Source organism: Equus caballus, chromosome 5, assembly GCF_041296265.1.
Source record: "Equus caballus isolate H_3958 breed thoroughbred chromosome 5, TB-T2T, whole genome shotgun sequence".
Lineage (NCBI taxonomy): Eukaryota > Metazoa > Chordata > Mammalia > Perissodactyla > Equidae > Equus > Equus caballus.
The window spans coordinates 8699900-8720693 of record NC_091688.1 but is presented as its reverse complement, the minus strand read 5'-3'; the positions used below and the strand labels follow the sequence as shown (position 1 = coordinate 8720693).

Genomic DNA, 20794 nt, shown 5'->3' with positions numbered 1-20794 from the left:
TGAAGACTTAAAGGAGAGTATCAGTGATTGCCAGCCAAATAGAAAATATCAATAAAGATGCAGAAATTATGGAAGAATGGCAAGAATCAAATAGAAATTCAAAAGATAAAAAATACAATAACAGAAATAAAATATTTTATAGAGGGGCTTAAGCAGATTTGAACTGACATGAGAAAGAATCTACAAACTTGAGATAGGTAAATTGAGATTGGTAAATTGCAATTGACATTGAGACTGAGACATACCCAGTCTGAAGAACAGATGGAAAAAACCATGAATAAAAATGGGTACAGTCTAAGAGTTCTGTGGGACACCACAAAGCATACCAACATACACATAATGGGAACCCTAGAAGGAAAGGATAGAGAGGAAAGGACATAAAGAATACTTGAAGAAATAATGGCTGAAAACTTCTCAAATTTGATGAGAAACATTAATCAACATATTAAAAATGTTCAACAATCTCCAACTGGGATAAATTCAAAGAGAAATACATCTACACACAACATAGTCCTACTGTAAAAAGGCAAAGAAAGAATCTTAAAATCAGCAAGAAAAAAATGGCTTATCACTTACAAAAGATCTATAATGAGATCAATAGCTGACTTGCCATCAGACAATATGGAAGCCAAAAAGTGGTGGGACTACATATTCAAAGTGCTGAAAGAAAAAAATTCTCAAACAAGAATTCCATATCCAGCAAAACTTTCATTTGAAAATAAAGGAGAAAATAAGACATTTTCAGAAAAGCAAAAACTAAGAGAATTAATTGCTATCAGACCTCTTCTACAAGAAATCGTAAAGGGAGTCCATCAGGCTGTGTGAAAGGACACTAGACAGTAACTTGGATCCACACAAAGAATTAAAAAGCATAAGCAAAGTTAAGTACATACAGAAATATAAATGACAGTATAAATGCATTTTTGTCTATAATTTTCTTTTTCTCCTACCTGCTTTAAAAGACAACTGCATAAAGTGATAATTATAAAGCTATGTTGATTGGTTTATGATACATAAAGAGGTAATTTGTATGACAATAATAGCGTAAAAGAGGGTGGAGGAAATGGAACTATAGTGGAGTAAGTTTTAACGAGATTCTTCTAAGCTAAGATATTAATCATAAGCCTCAGGAAAACCTCTGAGAAAACGCCTTGAAAATATATAATCAAAGGAAAAACAAGGAAATTAAAATGCTACACTAGAAAATAACATATAAAAAACAAATAGCAAAAGAGCTTATTAGTAGTCACATTGAATGTAAATGAATTAAACACTCCAATTGAAAGGTGAATATTGGAAGAAATGGTTAAAAAAAAGACCCAACTATATGTGGTAGACAAAGAGACACATTATAGATTAAAATGCACAAACAGGTTGAAAGTAAAGGAATGAAAAAAGCACTATGCAAACAGTAACCAAAGAGAGCTGGCATGCTATACTAATATCGGACAAAATACACTCAGTAAAAATTGCTACTAGAAACAATAATGCTAATTTTTATGATAAGGGTCAATCCAAGAGGAAGGTATAAAATTATAGATATCAATGCATCCAATGACAGAATACAATGTGAAAAATATAGTGTACAAAAACTGACAGAAATGAAGAGAGAAACAGAAAATTCAACAATAGTAGTTTAGGGCTTCAATACCCCCTTCTAGTAATGGATATTGCAACAAGACAGAAGAACAACAAGAAGTTAGAAGACTTGAATAAAACTAAAAACCAAGTAGACCTATCAGATCTCTATAGATTGCCCCCCACCTCACCATTAACAGAAGAATACATGTTTTTCTCAAGTGCACATGAAATAGTCTATAGGATACACTATAAGACAGACCATAAAACAAGTGTCAATAAATTTAGCAGGTTGAAATCACAGAAAGTATGTTTTCAGACCAAGAAGAAATGAAATTAGAAATCAATAACAGGAAGAAATTTGAGAAAATGTAGAAATTAAACAATGCTTTGCTAAATAACTAATATGTCAAAAAAGAAACCACTAAGTTAATTAAAGAATACTTTGAGATGGAATGAAAATGAAACACAACATACCAACACTTGTGGAATGCAGCTGAAGCAGTGCTTAAGGGAAATATATAGCTATTTTTAAGTGTCTATATTAAAAAAGAAAGCATCAGTAATCTAACCTTCAATGTTAAGAAACTAGGAAAGAAAGAGCAAATCAGAAGGAAGAAAATAGTAAGATTAGAATGGAAATAAATAAAATAGAGAATAGAAAAATAATAAAACTCAATGAAACCAAAACTCGTTCTTTGAAAAGGTCAACAAAATTGACATTTAGCCAGACTGACAAAGAAAAAAGACACTCAAATTAATAAAATCGGGAATTAAGGAGAAAACAGTACTGCAAACTTTACAGAAATAAAAGGATAATAAGGGAATACTGGGAACAACTGTATGCCCTCACATGAGACAACTTAAGTGAAATGGACAAATTCTTAGAAAGATACAAACTACAGAAACTGACTCAAGAAGAAATTGAAAATCTGAATGGACTATAACAAGTAAAAGTAAATTAGTAATTTAAAAACATCCCTCCAAGAAAAAAGCCCAAGTCCAGATGGCTTTACTGGTGAAATCTACAAATGGTTTAAGGAATAATTAGTACCAGTAATTCACAAATGCTTCCAAAAGATAGAAAAGGAGGGAACACTTTCCAGCTCATTCTATGAGACCAGTGTTACCCTGAAACCAGACAAAGATATCACAAGAAAAGAAAACGATGGACCAGTATCCTTCAGTAATATAAAATAAAAAATACTTAGCATAATATTAGCAAACCAAATCCAGCAACAAATAGAAAGAACTACACACCATGACAAAATTGGATTTATCCCAGGAATGCAAGGTTGGTTTAGCATACAAAAATCAATGTAATACATGATGTTAATAGAATAAAAGGCAAAAATCAGATGATCACCTCAACTGATGCAGAAAGGTCATTTGAAAAAAATCCAACACCTATTTATAGTCAAAACTTTTAAGGTGCAATGAGTAGAAGAGAATTTCCTTGATCTGATAAAGGCCAACTGTGAAAAACCCACAAGCAGCATTGTAATTAATGGTGAAAGGTTGAATGCTTTATCCCTAAGATCAGGAACAAAACAATGACATCTACTCTCACCACTTCTGTCCTACAGTGCACTAGAGGTTCTATTGAGGCAATGGGAAAGAAAAAAGAGTAACAGGAATATAGATTAAAAAGGAAGAAGTAAGTTTATCTCTATTTGCAGAGGACACAATCTTGTATATAGATAATCCTAGAGAATCCCTGTAAAAGCTATTAGAATTTCAAAACAAGTTCATAAAATTTGCAGGATACCAGATAAATGTACAAAAATCAATTGCATTTCTATACACTAACAATAAAAAAAATCTGACAAAGAAATTAAGAAATAATTCCATTTACAATACATTAAAAACAACAAAATATTAGAAATATATTTAACAGGGGCCAGCCCAGTGATGCAGGGGTTAAGTTCTCACATTCCACTTTGGTGGCCCAGGGTTCGTCAGTTCAGATCCCGGGTGTGGAGCTATGCACCACTTGTCAAGCCATGCTGTGGCAGGCATCCCACATATAAAGTAGAGGAAGATGGGCATGGATATTAGCTCAGGGCCAGTCTTCCTCAGCAAAAAAGAGGAGGATTGGTGGCAGATATTAGCTCAGAGCTAATCTTCCTCAAAAAATATATTTAGCAAAAGTAGTTCAAGATTTGTATACTAAAACTACAAAATATTGTTTAAATACATTAAAAAAGACACAAATAAATGGAAAGACAGCCCATGTTCATGGATCAGAGGACTTAATATTGTTAAGATGGCAATAATTCTCAAGTTGATCTACAAATTCAACACAATGCCTATTAAAACACAGCTTTTTTTTGCAGAAATTAACAAATTAATTCAAGAAATTCATGTGGAAATAAAAATGAGCTAGAATAGCCAAAATGATCACCAAACAGAAAAAAAGAACAAAGTTGAAAGACTCACATTTCACAATTTCATAACTTACTACAAAGCTACAGTAACCAAGACAGTGTATTGGCATTAAGATAGACATATAGATCAATGGAATTGACTTGAAAGTCTAGATATAAAACTTTTACAATTATAGTCAACTGATTTTTGACCAGAGTGCCATGACAATTAATGGGGAAAAAATAGTTTTTCAACAAATGATTTGAGATGACTGGGTATCCACATGAAAAGAATTACATGGGATCTTTACCTCAAAAACTTAATTCAAAATGGATCATAGACCTAAAATTAATAGTTTAAATCATAAAACTCTTACAAGAGAATAAAGAGATAAATCTTTATGACATTGGGTTTGGCAACGGATTCTTAGATATGATGCTAAAATAATCAGCAACAAAAGAAAAAAGTAAATTGGGCTTCATCAAAATTTAAAACATTTGTGCTTCCAAAGGCAAGGCATCAAGAAAATGAAAAGACAACATAAAACAGGAAAAAAATATTTGCAAGTCATTATTTGATAAGGAATTTGTATCCAGAATGTATAAAGAACTCTTACAACTCAACAATAAAAAGACAACTCAACAAAAATGATATGAATAGACATTTCTCCAAAGAAGATATTCATACGGCCAATAAGCACATAAAATGATGCTCAACAACATTAGTCATTAAGCAAATGCAAATTAAAACCACAATAAGATGCCATTTCATTCCTACTAGGATGACTAAAAGCAAAAAGACAGAAAATAACAAGTGTTGGCAAGGCAAGAGAAACTAGAACACTGATTCATTGATGGCGGGACTGTAAAATAGTTGTCGTTTTGGAAAACTACTTGGCAGTTCCTCAAAATATTAAACATAGAGTACCACATGGCCCAGCAACTCCATTCCTAAGAATATACCCAAAAGAAATGAAAACATATGTCCACACACAAAAACTTGTATAAGAATGTTCTTAGCACCATTATTCATTATTGCCAAAAGGAGAAACAATACAAATGTGTATTGCCTGCTGAATGGATAAACAAAATGCCATAAATCTACACAATGGAATATTTTTCAGCAACTAAGAAGAAGTGAAGTACTAATACACTCTACAACACGGATGAACCTTGAGAACATAATGCTAAGTGAATGAAGCCAGTCACAAAAGACTACATATTGTATAATTCCACTTACATGAAATGTCTAGAATAGCCAAGTCCATAAGGACAGAAAGCGGATATGTGGTTTCCAGGGACTGGGGGCAAGGGGAGAATGGGGAGTGACTGCTAATGGGTAGTTTCTTTGGGAAGTGATGAAATGTTCTGGAATTAGATAGTGGCGATTGTTGCATAAAGCTACAAATATACTAAAAGCCACTGAATTGCACCCTTAAAAAGGGTGAATTTTATGATATGTAAATATCTCATTAAAGCTGTATTGAAAAATATATTGAGAAATATATAACAGGCAAAAATGTCCACACTTTACTCTCCCCCGTCCAGCTCCCCTGCATTCCCCTCAGTTCCCTCCCACCCTTCCTCCTCTCAGGCTGTGCCTTCCTTCTTCTCTCTCTGACCCTCTCCCCTCCTCCTCACTCACTCACTGTCCTGGAATTCGTGGGCTCGCTCAGCCTGTGTTTAGAAGACCTTGTGCTGAACCCTCTTGCTTTGCATATGAGGACTTCGAACCACCTGGAGAAGTGACCAACCCACAGAGTTAAGGAGTGATAGGGCTGGGGGATCTACAGTGAGCAGTGTTTTCTTTATGGGCCCTTGGGGCTTTCTATTCCCTGTGAAGAGAAAGGGCCTCTACTATAGGACCTCAAACCCTGGGGATTCCCCTCCTTCCCTGGGACTTCCTAACCCACAAGTTAACTTCGGAAACTTTCAACCTAGACTTCTTCTTCCTGGGCTCTCTCTTCCTCTCTCCCTAAACCCTTACAACATTCTCCTCTTCCCAAACTTCTCCTCTACTCCTCACCCTAGCCACCTTTCTCCTTCCTGTAACTCTGGCAGCTTTCCTCAAAACCCCCTCTCTCCCTCATTTACCCCCAACATCTCTTCCAAGTTTCTCTGCTGCTGCATCCCCAGGGCCCACCCTCCCAAATCTGGCCATAGAGCAAGAAGATATAGGTTGTTTGAGCCATGTGATAATCTCCCAAGGAATTGAAGTCCATCACCAAATTTCCCTACAAGGTGTGCAATGGATCACAGTAGCAAGTAACTCTTTAATAAGACGCATCATTGGCTCTTGAAAACTGAAGCATCTTCATTCCCTGCATACGACTCATCTTCCTCTGAACACCCACAAGCTGACAGGGGTAGAATCTAAGAAAGGAAGAAGGAAGGACAAGCTTTCACTTCTCTGAGGGGTGGATAAGTCCTCCTCAGAGCTTAAAATTTTCTTAAATATGAGAAATTAACTGATACATACACCGTGAAAGTGACTATGTTGTATCATTACAGGCCACACACACAAATACTCTCCAATGACTAGTATTACTGTAATTTCTTTCCAGTGGCTGACCTTTCCTCCTACAATTATGAAGATTTCCTAAGAACTGATCAGATTGATTGAGTTAGACAGTTCTAACTCAATTCCTCTCCACCTTCCCTGAGAAGTAGGAGAGGGGGTGTCTCTACACCTCATACTCTCGCTCTCTAGGGAGCCCTGGGAGTAAACCCACGTGGCTCAATCAGGCTCAGGGATGGAAAGAACAGACGAATTGGCTTCATACCAACAACAGAAGGGGCTTCAATGGCTCACCTTCTCCCACCGCTCCAGGGCTGGCAGCAGGGCTGGCTTTATAGGGATGGGGCTTGCGTAGTTGCAGAGGCCCATAAGATTGGTTTAATACTCTGATGTCACTCTCTTGAAATTCTTAATGATTTTTGAACTAGAGGCCCTGCATTTTCATTTTGCACTGAGCCCTACAAATTATGTAGCTTGTCCTGGCTGGCAGTCATCCATGGGAAGAGGGGACCTATGCTAAGTCAGCTTTGGTCCTCTTTTCCCTCCCCTCCTGTTTTGCAACAGGTTTCCCTGGTCTTTTGCTCCTGACATGGAGGATAGAAAGAGAGAATGTGAGGAAAAGTCGAGAAGGATATATTTTCCCGTGTACAGAAGTAATCAGTTCAGGGCCAATATTCTGTCGTTTCCTGGGAATGATGAAGGTTTTATAGATTTTCTTTTTAAGAAAAGAAAGGGTCAATCATGTAAGATAAAGAAATAAAGAAAAAAGAAGTAAAGAATAAAGTCTTTCTGTGTGTATATTAAAGAATACTGTGTGCCAGACACCACATCAAGAACCTTATGTAAATCATCCTGTTTATTCCTCCGAACAAACTACAAGGTAAATGCTACTATTAGTCCCACTTACAGATGGAGAAAACAACACTTAGAAAGATTAAATAACTTGCCCCGGATCACAGAGCAAGAAAGGGCACAAGCGAACTGACCCCAGATCCAATCAAACTGCAAAATGCATGTGTTCCATCACTAGGCTATGCAGCCTGGGCTGGGGGTTGGTTTGCACGTAATTTTGATGGGAAACGATTATTGAGGGCTAAGTGCCAAGCATTTTTTATCTATGCACTCATTGAATCCTTGCAATACTCTGTGAGATATTTTATTACCTCCATTATATAGATGAAGAAACTGAAGCACAGAGAGGTTAAGCAAATTGTCCAAGGTCACACTGCTAGTAAGTGGTGGAACTGGTTTTTTAAATCACACTATCTGGCTCTAGATTCTGCACTTTTAACCATTTCCTTATTCTGCTTCAATGTGGGAAAAATTACCTAATAGAATATAATCTAAGATTTCCTCTGAACATAAAGAAGTATGGAAAAACTACCAACTTCTTTCTTTAAAAATCCTAAATTGACTAGGGAATATAATATTCTGATATGAGAATGCTCGATGCATTTCATAGTGCCCGCCACTCAGGAATTGGCAATCAGCATACCTCCCCACAGCAGTCACCATGTTGTTCTCTCTCACTTTCCCCTCCAAAGCCTCCATCATTCCATGAAGATATGTCATTTTTCCTTCTCCCTCCATCTTCAAAATTGTCTTAGTAGTAATCCTTGACTTTTCTCATGTAAGAGACACAAGGAAATAGGCATTCGGCCTACACATGTTAACGGCCTTCTCTTCCCTTACACCCACCAAGCCACACTGTCCTTCCTCTGACCTGTGGCCTACTCAGCTAGACCAGGACCGGCTCACTCAGAAATAGAGCCATGGCCTGGGAGGGACAGTGGTCAACAGGAGAATTTCCAAATGAATAAGATGACCTTCAGGTCCTCTTGTGTTTTCTCAGCTCACTGTCTCTACCCAGCCTTTTCTTCAGTGAGCACCTTTTTTCAAAAGAAAACAGTCCTGTTTTCTCTCCCCGGAGTGGCCGCAGTGTAGGAAACCACACACTGACCTATATGTAGAGACAACCCTGACGCATGTGGTTGAGAAATACACCAGCTGAGCAGGGTTTGGGGCACTAATCTTAGCAGTATCACTGGATTATTTCACTGGTTTTTCGTGCAAGTTCTCGAGATAGGAGGGGTTTTTCCCTGATGGGGTGTGGACGAAAAAGAAGAATGAAGCAGGGGAATTACTTGTGACATTCACCGTCCCACTCTACCAGATGACTTGGTAAAATAATTTCAAGGGACACTGCTCAATAATATTAACAGTTCTGATCCCCAGAATGGGCTGAATTGCTATAATGTAGTATTCAAAGACAAAGTTGGATTACTTTTCCTCCAAAACAACCAGAGGATGCCTGTAGACGGTTCTCGATAGATTTCTGAATTAGTACTGATTTGTATTTGTCTCTATTAATTTCACGGATGTGCATTTTCTCCCTACTTCCCCAGCCAGACTGTAAGTTCCTTCAAGGAAGGAACTGTTTCATAATCCTGTTGCATAGTTCATTAGACATTTCACAGTTCTGAGCATATTACAGGAAGCCACAATCGAGGATCTCCCAGAAGAATCTGGGAGAAATATATTCCATCAAGAGACAGTGGCAACGTCCTTTCTTGGAGCAATTGGGGTAATCAAAACTTTTTTAGATTCCCAGGGGCATAAGCTATTAGTTTGTTCAGCCATCTTGAGATGGAACAAAGCTTGTGTTTGAGGCTTACTCTAAGAAAAGGAAATCAGACGTTAGGTTCTTCAAATCAGACATTTAATTGTGCAAGAATTATAAGTAAATAAATAAACTGAGCTACATGTACCCTTTGTCAGGGAAACATCACCCAGAGAACTTGGGATTTGGCAGAGTTCTGCCCTCTTGAAGTGTACTCTACATCCTCGAGGCCCAAATGAATTTAAGAGTAGTAAACACTAACTCTCACATCCTACCTCTTTTTTAATAATAAACTCTTACATTTGCACACAATTTTATATTTTTCAAAGTCTTTTGATACCCGTTATAAAGATTGAGCTCACGTTGATCCAAGGGGCTCGAGCAAGGAAACATACACCCAGAGAAATTCATTGACTTGCCAAATGTCAGAAAGTTCAGGGAAGCTAGGATAAAAAACCCAGAGGGCTTCTAGTACAGTATCATTCCTCCATGGTCATGCACTTCATTGACAATCATTCTTTGATGCAATCTGTTGACAATAATAGCTTGCGTATGAATTTCAACATACAGTTTACGAAGTACATGCTTTAGACTTTGCACATACCCCAGTCTAATTGTGTTAGCTCATTCTGGTTTTATTAAGCTCCCCAGATGCCAATGCATCTTCTTTCTTTTCCTCAGCCTTATTCTTGACTGTGGTTCATAACAACTTCTAGTTTATCATCTCCATCTTAGTCTGAATTTTTTTCTTGATTTGTGTTTCAGCAGGTTCCTTGCTTTTATACTGAAGTTATTTTTCACTTGTTTAGACCAATCCAAGTGTGTGTGTGTGGGAGGGGGGTGTATGTGTGCACTTCGACTACCATCTAGGGTTTGTTTACTTGGTTTTTGGCTTATTTATAATTTCTCTTCTTACAAAAATGTGGATGTTTTTGTTTTCAGGTAGTATCAACACATCCCCCAAGGAGTTATTTTTTTAATGATTCTATCTTAGCTTGAGTTATCCAAAAGCAGAAGCAGTTGGGTATGGGTAGTTTATTTGGGAAGTGAACCCAGAGAAAGTGAGTAAAACGAGACAAGAAAAGGAGAAAAGCCAATAAAGGATATGTCAACAGGTGGGTCATCAGTGTGGGCCACTGGGGCTGATCTCTCCTGAGAACTTTTTGAGAAAACATGAAATGTGCCTCAGCATCACATCCCTTTCCCTAGATACATACACACACACACACACATTCACACACACATACACTTCGAGGTAGCATCTGCTTGCTTTGAAGGTTGATCTCAGAGAAGAGGAACAAGGCCAAAGCCAGGAATCCAGATTGGGGCTCATATTTGTTAGAGAAGAAGGTCTAGAATGAGTCAATAAGTATAAAGAAAACTTGGCCAAAGCTAGAACAAATCCAGTTCTTCCCCCAAAGCCTAAGAGTCTCACATGGTGATAGAAATAGTCAACGCTGTTTTATGACCCAGGAAGAGAAATCTACCCATTCTCAGACTCAATCTTCAAACGGGGACAGAAAACACGGTCAAGATCAAAGAATTATTAAGAACTACTTAAAACCAACCCAAGAGTTGAAAACAAACTCATAGTGGAAGAAATTTAAAAATGAACTCAGCAAAATCATCTTTAAGATGTTCAACTTTAAGGAAAATAGCTTGTCTTGTCCCAATTTGGGCAAAGTTTTCTTGATACCTATTAGCTGGTGCTGGAGCTTCTGTCTGACTAATACAGCACCATCAGGGTTTCTGACCTTGATCTTTTTCCTGACATCTGAGACCCTAAGGGATGATAGGGAGCGGTAAATTTAGTTATTCCCAGTACCTTTTGCAGATAAATTATAATCTTGGGAAAGAATTGCCTTGTTAGGTTTCTCAGTAGTAAAGTTTTATCCCACAGCACCTATAGATCCTTACGTGAAGCCCCTTTCTGCTATTAGAGAGCCTATTGTTTCTAATAAGATGACTGGCTGAGAATCTTGACGTTTTCTTTTCTAGAACCTATGGAGGTTTCCATTTGAAGACTGACATTTATTTGTCCCCCGTGGAGCTCTAATTTTACTACAATATCTCATTGCCACAGTAATATAAATGTCAGTACTTGGGGGCAAAAGTGTCTGACAAAAAGCATCAAAATGAAAGAAAAATGCTGCCAAGAAGACAGAAAACTTTCCCTCCTAGAATTAACCAGAAAATGGTAACAAAGAAAGTAACCAGATGCTAGCAAGTGATTACATCCACAGGTAGTATTACACATAAAAGAACCTGGCCCAGTGATGTAATCTAAGGCATTTCGGGAAAATATGCTAAGTGTGAGCTCTGTCTTAGAGGACCCTAGATAAGCGATCACATGTTTGTTTCAGTTTCTAAATCTGATTGATTAAGACCTGAGCAGCAATCTATTGGGTAAGGTATTTTTCACAAACACCTTATGTAATCCTCATGAGAACTTTGAGGAATGAGCATTATTACCTTGATTTTACAGATGATAAAATGAAGCTCCAAAAAGTTAAATGACTCACCTAAGATCACACAGCCAGTAAGGAGTAAATCCAGGGCTTCCTCTGGGGTCTTGAGATCCAAATTGAATTCCCTTCTCTCTGTGCTAGGACTAGTTTCTACACACAAGGGCAAAATTCGTTTGCATCCAGAAAGATTTAAGCAGACTTTTGTCCAAGTTGTCACTGAATAATTTTAAATCCAGATATAAGAAAAGGAAGAAAAAGAGTAGAAAAGGGAGAAAAATGGCAGAATGGATTTTTTTTAAGTTTGAGAACAGTAATGGTTTCTAAGCAGTTGAATTAAAGATAATAAGCAACTTTCTTAAAACAAACTTTCTTCACAATAGTGCTAGGTACTTCATTGTCTTTATCTGTCTTATTTATTCAAATTTCAGATCTTTTCATTTCTAACCCATTGCACCAATCACAAAGTAACTGGCATCAATTCTTAAATGGAAAAGTATTTATACAACATGAAATTCAGATCACCATATACTTGTAGAAGTGTACTGAATTTATCTAGAATTAAGTAATTCTTCCTACTCTCTGATGGGTACCTGTGGAAGGAAAATAAACTCTCTGAAGCCTTCTTTGATAGCTGTCAAGTAACGAAACTTGGCTGAGAATCATTTCTTGTATAATTGTCCCTAAGTTCTTCCATTTCTTTAATGACTTCAACATGAAAAAGAAGTTTTATTCTGGTTATTTTTAATGATAGAAAGCATCACTGAATAGTGACAATTCAATAGATGTGGTGCTTAATAGATGGAAAGTAAAAAAATTGCAGAGGAGACACCAGATTCTGAAAAATCCAACTCAAGGTATACTATAAAACTAAATTCTCTTTACTGCATCATTGCATCTTCCAAGGCTGTTATGCCAGAATCACATCTTTTCTTCGATTCCTCTACTCCTAAAGACTATAGTCACTGCTCAGTCATTTCACTTCCAAAATAATTTCCCATTAGAAATCACAAAAGAACCAGAGAATCTAAGAATTTTAGAGTCAGAAGGGCCCTCTGAGTTATATCTGCTTCCATGATGCCTGGAAAGATAACAGTGAAAGCTATTTGTTACCACATGTATAAAGTTGGGATTTGAATTTCCTTCTTTTAAATACAGTGTGATTCAGGGATGGCAAATTACGGTGAACCTAGACTCCCTCTGACTACCCACACACCCAAATTCAGCACATTAGAAAGGAATGGAATAAAGGGACAAGAAGGGAGCAGATCCATAATCTCCTTACGTGTGATGAGTTACTACAAAGAACTGAATGGGGAGTGGATGTGTGTGTGTTCCATGCAGAGAAATACCTCTTGTAAGATGGCCATTTATAGGGGCCAGCCGAGTGGTTAAGTTTATGCATTCTGCTTCAGCGGCCCAGGGTTTCACCGGTTTGGATCCTGGATGAGCACCTGGCACCACTCATCAAGCCGTGTTGAGGCAGCATCCCACATAGCAGAACTAGAAGAACCTACAACTAGAATGTACAGCCATGTACTGCAGGGCTTTGGGGAGAAGAAGGAAAAAAAAACAACAAAGGATGACTGGCAACAGATGTTAGCTCAGGGCCAATCTTAAAAAAAAAGAGAGAAAAGAAAACAAAGATGGCCATTAAGAGACACCATCGCCTTAAGTAATATTTTAAGTTGCTTATGGCTCTGCTCCCCCTTCCTATAGCATGTTGTTTCTGTATTGAGCCAGTTAATGAAAAAAAGTAACTTGTTGACACATGTTAAATGTGTGGTAATAAAGAAATGAGAAGAAAATAGTTTGCATAATCCAAGTCAACTCTCATATTTCAAAAGGAAAACAAAGAATATAAATTTCAATACCTCACCCAAATCTTCTGATCTTAGCTTCTCAAATAAAAGTGTATACCCCTCATGTACATTCCTTCCTCTCAAAGACTATTCTGGAATACTTCACTTTGATTAGCCTGCTCTCACCACAAAATGCTCACAGAATACACCTGCTGGGTATGCAACGTCCACATCAGATAAATGAGAATGTTTGTGAAGCTCACCATTTTGAAGGAGTTCGTCACCATTTGATCTGTTATTCCTGGAGCCAGATGCTTCTGTGTAGTCCTCAGCTGGATTCCTCCCTCTGCGGCCCTTAGCACGAAGAAAAGTCTCTCTATTCCTTCTCAGCACCACCACTGACATCTTGTTTCTCTGTCTTCACTCTTTGCCTTCTTTTTGGCTTCCTCCACTCCCCAAAGCAGCCATTACCCTCTTCTATCTGCCAGTGTGATGAGGCATGAAACCAAATTGACACATTACATTCCAACAGAGTCCATACTGATTGCCTGGTAACAAAATAAAAAACAAAATATAAACAATGCAGTCATGTTCCATTCTAGAGAACTTAGGTCATTTGTTGAATTCACGCAGGCTATGAGTTATCCTTTTCCAAATGTCTTCAGAGACTTCACTCCAAAATGTTAGAAAAAAAACAAATAAGCAGGGCTGGCCTTGCATGAAAGCAGTGGACCCCTCAGTGTGACTTGGGGCCCTAAAGGTGATGCTGGAGATTGGGGGAGGATAGCAGGGATCTGAACGAGGGAAGAATAAGTGCCATAGAATCACAGAGCTACCAGAAACTTCAGAAGTCACATGACCCACCTACTTAATTTTTACAGTTGAAAAAGTAGAGTGCGTAGACTAAGAGATTGCTCAAGATCACTTTGCTGTTTAGAAGCTGCCAAGAGTTAATCCTCCAATGTAACAATTTTTTGGTTTGTTTCTTTTCTCTAATTGCATTGCTTCTTCAAAAAAGGAGACATACTGTTCATACCACTCCAACTGTTTACCATAAACCATATAACCAGACTCCTGGTTTTTTTCACCCTAATAACTAGACTTTGCTTTTCACCCACTCCATGGCTGATCATCTTTTCTTATATCCGGGATACAGGTGACCTGCTAATCTTCTCATTTTACCTAGTCGGTTTAGTAGTTTGGGGAAGTAACTTCTGGCCCCTCACAGGGCTCTGACCCTGGCCCTGTATTCATTCACTCTATGCTTAGTCTTTCAGCTCAACACATGATGCCCCAAACTGCTCCCATTCTCCATCTTCAATTTCTTATCTCCCTTCACTCCATTGGGCCCAGAAATGAGTTAGATGTAGCCCTGCTTCCCTCCTCGCCCTCCCCCTCTCGAAGCTTGCAGAAAACCCCACAGGGTGGATAATATACTTGAAGGGATTCTGGACTAACGGCCCATATGGATCCCTTGAAATTGCACTTGGTACAACTCCCGGAGTACAGGCTTCTCCTAACAAGGACCTCCACCCAGCAGCCCAAAGATAAGCAGCATACCAACAACTCTGATCCCAGAACAAATGCCACAGAGGCCCACAGAAATCTGAGTTGCCACATCCTCAACAATTAATATTCTCTCAAAAATGCAATGTATCCCAAACTCTGACTGACTCTAGAAAAACCCAAGTGCTTTCACCTATTGCTGTCTCTCCAGAAAGCAGCTGGGGCCAGTAGTCTTCACCATATTTCAGCCCACCATACCTCACATTCCTGGTATCCTCTCTTATCTCCTACCCCTCTGTGATTTAATCTCTTCTATATCTTCTTCATTATCACTGCTCTGTGCTTCCTCTCCTTTGTGCCTTCCCTAACAATGCTTTCCACAGAATCTCTCCTCACTTTCAGTCACACTCTAGGCAAGTCCACAACTGTGTCACTCTGAATTGCTTTAAATTTAAAAGATTAAATTCAGAGACCGGCCCCATGATCGAGTGGTTAAGTTCGCGCTCTCCACTTCAGCCGCTCAGGGTTTCATCAGTTCAGATCCTGGGCGGGGACCTGGCACCGCTCATCAACCCATGCTGAGGTGGCATCCCACATAGCACAACTAGAAGGACCCACAACTAGAATATATAACTATGTACTTGGGGCTTTGGGGAGTAGAAGAAAAAGGAAAAAAGATTGGTAATAGATGGTAGCTAAGGGCCAATCTTTAAAAGATTAAATTCAGTCATTGCACTCTCTGAACACCTTTTACTCTTCCATTTCTCTCGCTCAGCCACCCTCCCTATGTCTGCTTTTTATCTTATCCAGATGCACCAGTCCAATGACTCTCTCAGCTTTCTTCCAGTCAGCCCTTTCAGTCTCACTTCCTTCCCTATCTGATGCTCTACTCTAAATATTAAAAAATGCAACACACAATTCCTTGGAAAGCCTCATCCATTCATATTGGGTGAGATTATACCAAACAGTTTGTCTCCAACCCAGATTCTTCTCTTAAACTCTAGGTCGATGCATTAAACTAACTGGCCTTTTCTTGCTGAGCACTTCATAGACACCAAAAATTCAACATCTCCATAATTAAACCAATTATTTTCCCAATAGACTTGTTCTCTTGAAATAGAGTGAGGTTCTGTCATGCATCTGAGAGAGAATGACCTTCATGTATACAATGACAATCGCCTGTTTAATAACCTAAACAGAAAATCCAAATTATGAAGTATGTTTCACAGCCGCCTTCCACTACTGCTGACACTTCAAGAAACCACAGACTCAGACGTCTAGACAGTTATCAGCAATAACTCTTAAGTAAGGCTGCTTTCAGACAATAGTGATGGAATTAATCAAAATGGTTGTAACTCTAAAAGCTACCCCTTGTCATCCATACATTGCCTGATTAACCAGATTTTGGGATTTTCCATTGTGAATCCTGGAAGACTTGCTCTATGATATGACCTGATAAACTTCCTTCACCTCTTTAGTCTGGCATCTCAGACACAGCTGGCCTATAATCTTTGCCGCAGGAATACATTCTGCTCCATCATCCAGCCCAAACCACACATTCCTTATAAGTTAGTTTTCTATGTCTGGTGACCCACCTAAGAAACCAATGTTCGCAAGTTTATTAATTACCTAATCTTTACTCATTCATTGCCTGAGTCCTTCACTAGAATATAAGCTCCATAAAGACAGTGACATCTTTATTTACCATATTTCTATCTTCAGTGCCTGGAACATTAGTTGGTGCATAGTAAGTGCCCAACAAATAAATATTTGTTGAGTACACAAAAAAAGTGATGGCTCTCAGGCTTCTAGTTGGCAACAGATGGTTGGAGAAGAAGTGAATAAAAGAATGTTGCTTTGGACTTCTAATAGCTTAAAATTAAGAAAGATGATAGATAAGAAAAATACTGGGGAGGGGAAAAAGTCAAAGTACAAATATGCATATTAAGCAAATAAGTACACCAAATACATAAGTATAAATAAGAGATTTGGTGGCAAAAAAAATTAGGAACATAGGGAACATGAAAAGAACTAAGTAGTTAATAAGGAAAAAGATTTGCTAAAAAAAAATGTAGAGAAGAAGGTCAGGAACTAGAACAGTATCTAGGTAATTAAGAAATATAAAAGTTTGCATCCTTGAGGGGCTGGCCCCGTGGCCGAGTGGTTAAGTTCGCGCGCTCCGCTGCAGGCGGCCCAGTGTTTCGTTGGTTCGAATCCTGGGCACGGACATGGCACTGCTCATCAGACCACGCTGAGGCAGCGTCCCACATGCCACAACTAGAAGGACCCACAACGAAGAATACACAACTATGTACCGGGGGGCTTTGGGGAGAAAAAGGAAAAAATAAAATCTTTAAAAAAAAAAAGTTTGCATCCTTGATAACAAAGCTCTTCTCGCTTGTGTATTGACTCTATTACAATGGTAATGATAACAGCTATCATTTTTTGAGCATTATGTGTCTTATACTCTGATAAATGCTTTACACACGGAACTACAAAGACAACACATTTTGGGACAATCAGGCAAAGAAAGCTGGGATGAAATCAACTGAGCTGGGCATGGATAACGAAAACTGAATGGAGAGAAAACAGATCTGGAGAATTCTCAATGGAAGATTTACCACTGAAAGTGTATGAAACTGAATTGTGTAACTACACTCCAGCACTAGGATTCTTCAAACTATAATAAAGTAGTTCATTGAATTCTCAATTGTGGACTAACTGTGATGCTGCCTATGAGCTACTAATCATTCGGCAATGTTTATAGCACCCCATTTTGTGAAAGGTAATGGGGAGACAGAAATGCATAAGACAAGTCTCTGCCCCAGATGCAGAGACCTGAAGGAAATTAAGCGATTAAGGGCACAAGACAACTATGCCTACATAGGAGTCCAAAGTGGAAGTGACTCCCTGACCATAGTAGAAATAATGGTAACATTTGGAAAGGACTTTTACATGAACAAGATCAAACATGAGCTTTTTCAGGAAGGGGAATCTGGGGGAGAACACCTTTTGTTTCAGCACCAAAGACAAACTCTGAGCACATGTTGTTGTCGGAGGAACTGAGGTTATCATGGGCTGGCTTTGTCAATCTCTCATCCTACATCTACAATTGCATCCCCTCCTTTCCTTTCCTCCAGTCTCTAGGAAAAGAGAGAACTTTCTCCTGATCTCAGTTTCTCCCATCTCCTTGTAGACATGGTTCCACTGATTGTTCATCTCCTCTTGCTACTATCCCTCAACCTCCCTACTATCTATAAACTTAACCATGTCCTTCCCATCCAAAACACATTTACTTGACCTTACACACCATCCATCCAAGATACTGCCCTACCTTTTATCTTCTCTTTGAGGTCAAACTTATAAAAGGAGCAGATTATCCCTACTGTTTCAATTCTGTCCCTTCGGGCCCCACCACTCTACAGAAATCACTCCAGCAAAGTCAACAAAGCCCTTTAATTGTCAAATGCAAAGCAATATTTTTAACGCTTATCTAATTGGCTATGCTCTCGCGTTGTTTCTCAAAGAGTTTTCCTCAGGATTCCAGTTCTGTGTGCTATTATTAACAGTAGTTACGGAAGAAGAAAGGGGAGAGATTCATGGTCAAATAAACTTTGGAAATTTGACTTTAGAAATTAAGATTTATGGGTTTCCTTACAGCAAGACTTCTCAGAGATATTAATATGCTAATTTTTTGTGATTTCGCAAGAGAAGTATGTAGATTTCAGCATTTCTCACACTTAGTTGATCACAGAATCTTTTTCCAATTACTATTTCATGGGAAGATTATTCCTTGGAACAGTCTATGAGAAACAGTTCTCCTGACACAGGCGGCCATTCCTTTCAATATTTGTACCTCCTTTGATTCCATGATACCTCACTTCTTGCTCTCCTCCTAGATCCTACCACTTCTCAGTCAAACTTTGCTTTCTCTACGCAACCTTTAAACACTGGTATTTTCCTTGTTTCTATATTAGCTCTTTCCTATGCATGTGCTTTTTGGATGATCTCATTTGCCATCCTGATTTTGTTACTTGCTATGAACTGATGATCTCCAGATCTATGTGTTTGACCAAGATCTCTCTACTGCATTCCAGGCCACGTATCTAAAGGGCTTCTTAACTTTCCCATTTGAATATATTCCAAGTATCTCTAAGAAAATAGGTCCCCAGACCCTGATCCTTTTCCTTTGTCTCTTATCATGTTGATGGGTATAATCATGTAAGCTAGAAATCATCCAATACTTTTCCCTGACTTCCCCTTCACATATTATGTCACCAAATTCTAGAGATATCTAAACTATCTAAATCCTATAGGCACCTAAACTATCCAAGTTTCTTCATTTATTGAGGAAATATTTACTGAATACTTACTACAGACCGGGTATCAGTCTAAGTGCTTTAGATATAACATGAAACAAAATAGATAAGATCCCTTTTACCATGGGATTTATATTTTGGTAAGGAGAACATAAACCATATACATGTGTTATAGGCTGAATGTGTCCCCCCAAAATTCATATATTGTAAGTCCTAACCCCCAATACCTCAGAATGTGACTGTACTTGGAGGTAGGGTGTTTAAAGAGATAATAAGTTAAAATGAGGTCATTAGTTTGGGTCCTAATTCAATATAACTGGTGTCCTAACAAGAAGGGGAGATTAGGACACAGACATGTACAGAAGGAAGATCATATGAAGACCCATGGAGAAGATGGCCACCTGCAAGTCCAGGACAGAGGCCTCATAAGAAACCAACCCTACTGACACCTCGATCTTGGAGTTCTAGCCTCCAGAATTGTGAGAGAATAAATTTCTATTGTTGAAGCCATCCAATCTCTAGTATTTTGTTTTGGCAGCCTTGCAAAATAATATCGTGTAAACAAATTAAAGAAAATTTTAGAGGGTGAAAAATGCTATGAAGGAAATAAAACTGAGAGATGTGACAGCAAGGATAAATGCTCGGAGGCAGGGACCAACCTAGCACATTCTAGGGAAGGAAGAAAAACCAGAGAAGGGAAAGATGACAGGAGATGAGGTCAGAGAGATGAGCAGGGCCAGATCCCAAAATGCTTTATCCTTTGCCCATTTTTCTACTTGAGGCTTTCATCTTTTTTGCATTGTCTTTAGGATGGTTTGAATGTTAATGATATTAATCGTCCAGGTGTTATGGCAGTCAAACTCAGCCATCTTTTCCTCTATGGATTCTGAATTTAGTGCTGTGCTTAACTGATCCTCTTTGTTATCCTAAGATTATAGGAATATCCATAATGCTGGAGACCAGGACAGGTTAATTCACTGTCTCAAACTCTTCTCTGAGTTGTAACCATTGAGTAAATCCACACTGAGCAAATTGGGGAGCAAATATTTACTAATGAAGGCCCAATAACTCCCTTAGTACAGACTCCCTTGCTAAAATACTCAGCTTGGACCTGAGGCTAAAATGGGGCTTTCGTAAGTCCAGAGCTTGGGAGAATCAAGTCTGTCAAGAGGACCACATGAATTTTTACCCAGCTGCTCCATAGGCCCAGTAACAGTAGGACAGAGAAGCCAAGAAAGCCCAGGAGAGTGAGGGTGCCTCTGGGCCTGCTTCCAGAAAGCAAGCTCCAGCTGTGAGTCGGCTGCAACTCTTGCACAAAGGGAGGGGGAGGGAGCACTCTGTCTTTACCTACCCAGGTTGTAGTTAGTGCCCAGAGAGAATGTGAGGTCTGTTCCCTGCTTTTAAAGAAACCCTACCCTCTCAGACACCAGACCCAGCCCAGAGGACATCAGGCTCTTCTCTATAAGATTAGCTGCTCCTCTTCCCTTGGAGAGGAGCATGTAAGGGGTGGAAAGCAACACAGAAACTCCCCTCAGGTACTTCCCAGAAAGGATAGAAGGGTTGGTGGGACTTCCTTTCCATATGGGCCACAGAGGAATATGGAGTGGGGAAGAAAAGAGT

The 20794-nt window shown here is 38.7% G+C and overlaps 1 long non-coding RNA gene across 1 annotated transcript in view; it reads right to left on the bottom strand.

Moving 5' to 3' along the window:
- The window catches only part of LOC102147427 (uncharacterized), a 275708-nt gene that overhangs the window by 201964 nt on the left and 52950 nt on the right, over positions 1-20794 (bottom strand). Inside the window, exon 2 of the long non-coding RNA XR_002807849.2 lies at positions 13613-13897. This is a non-coding gene — a long non-coding RNA (uncharacterized lncRNA). The remainder of the gene's footprint in view (positions 1-13612; positions 13898-20794) is intronic.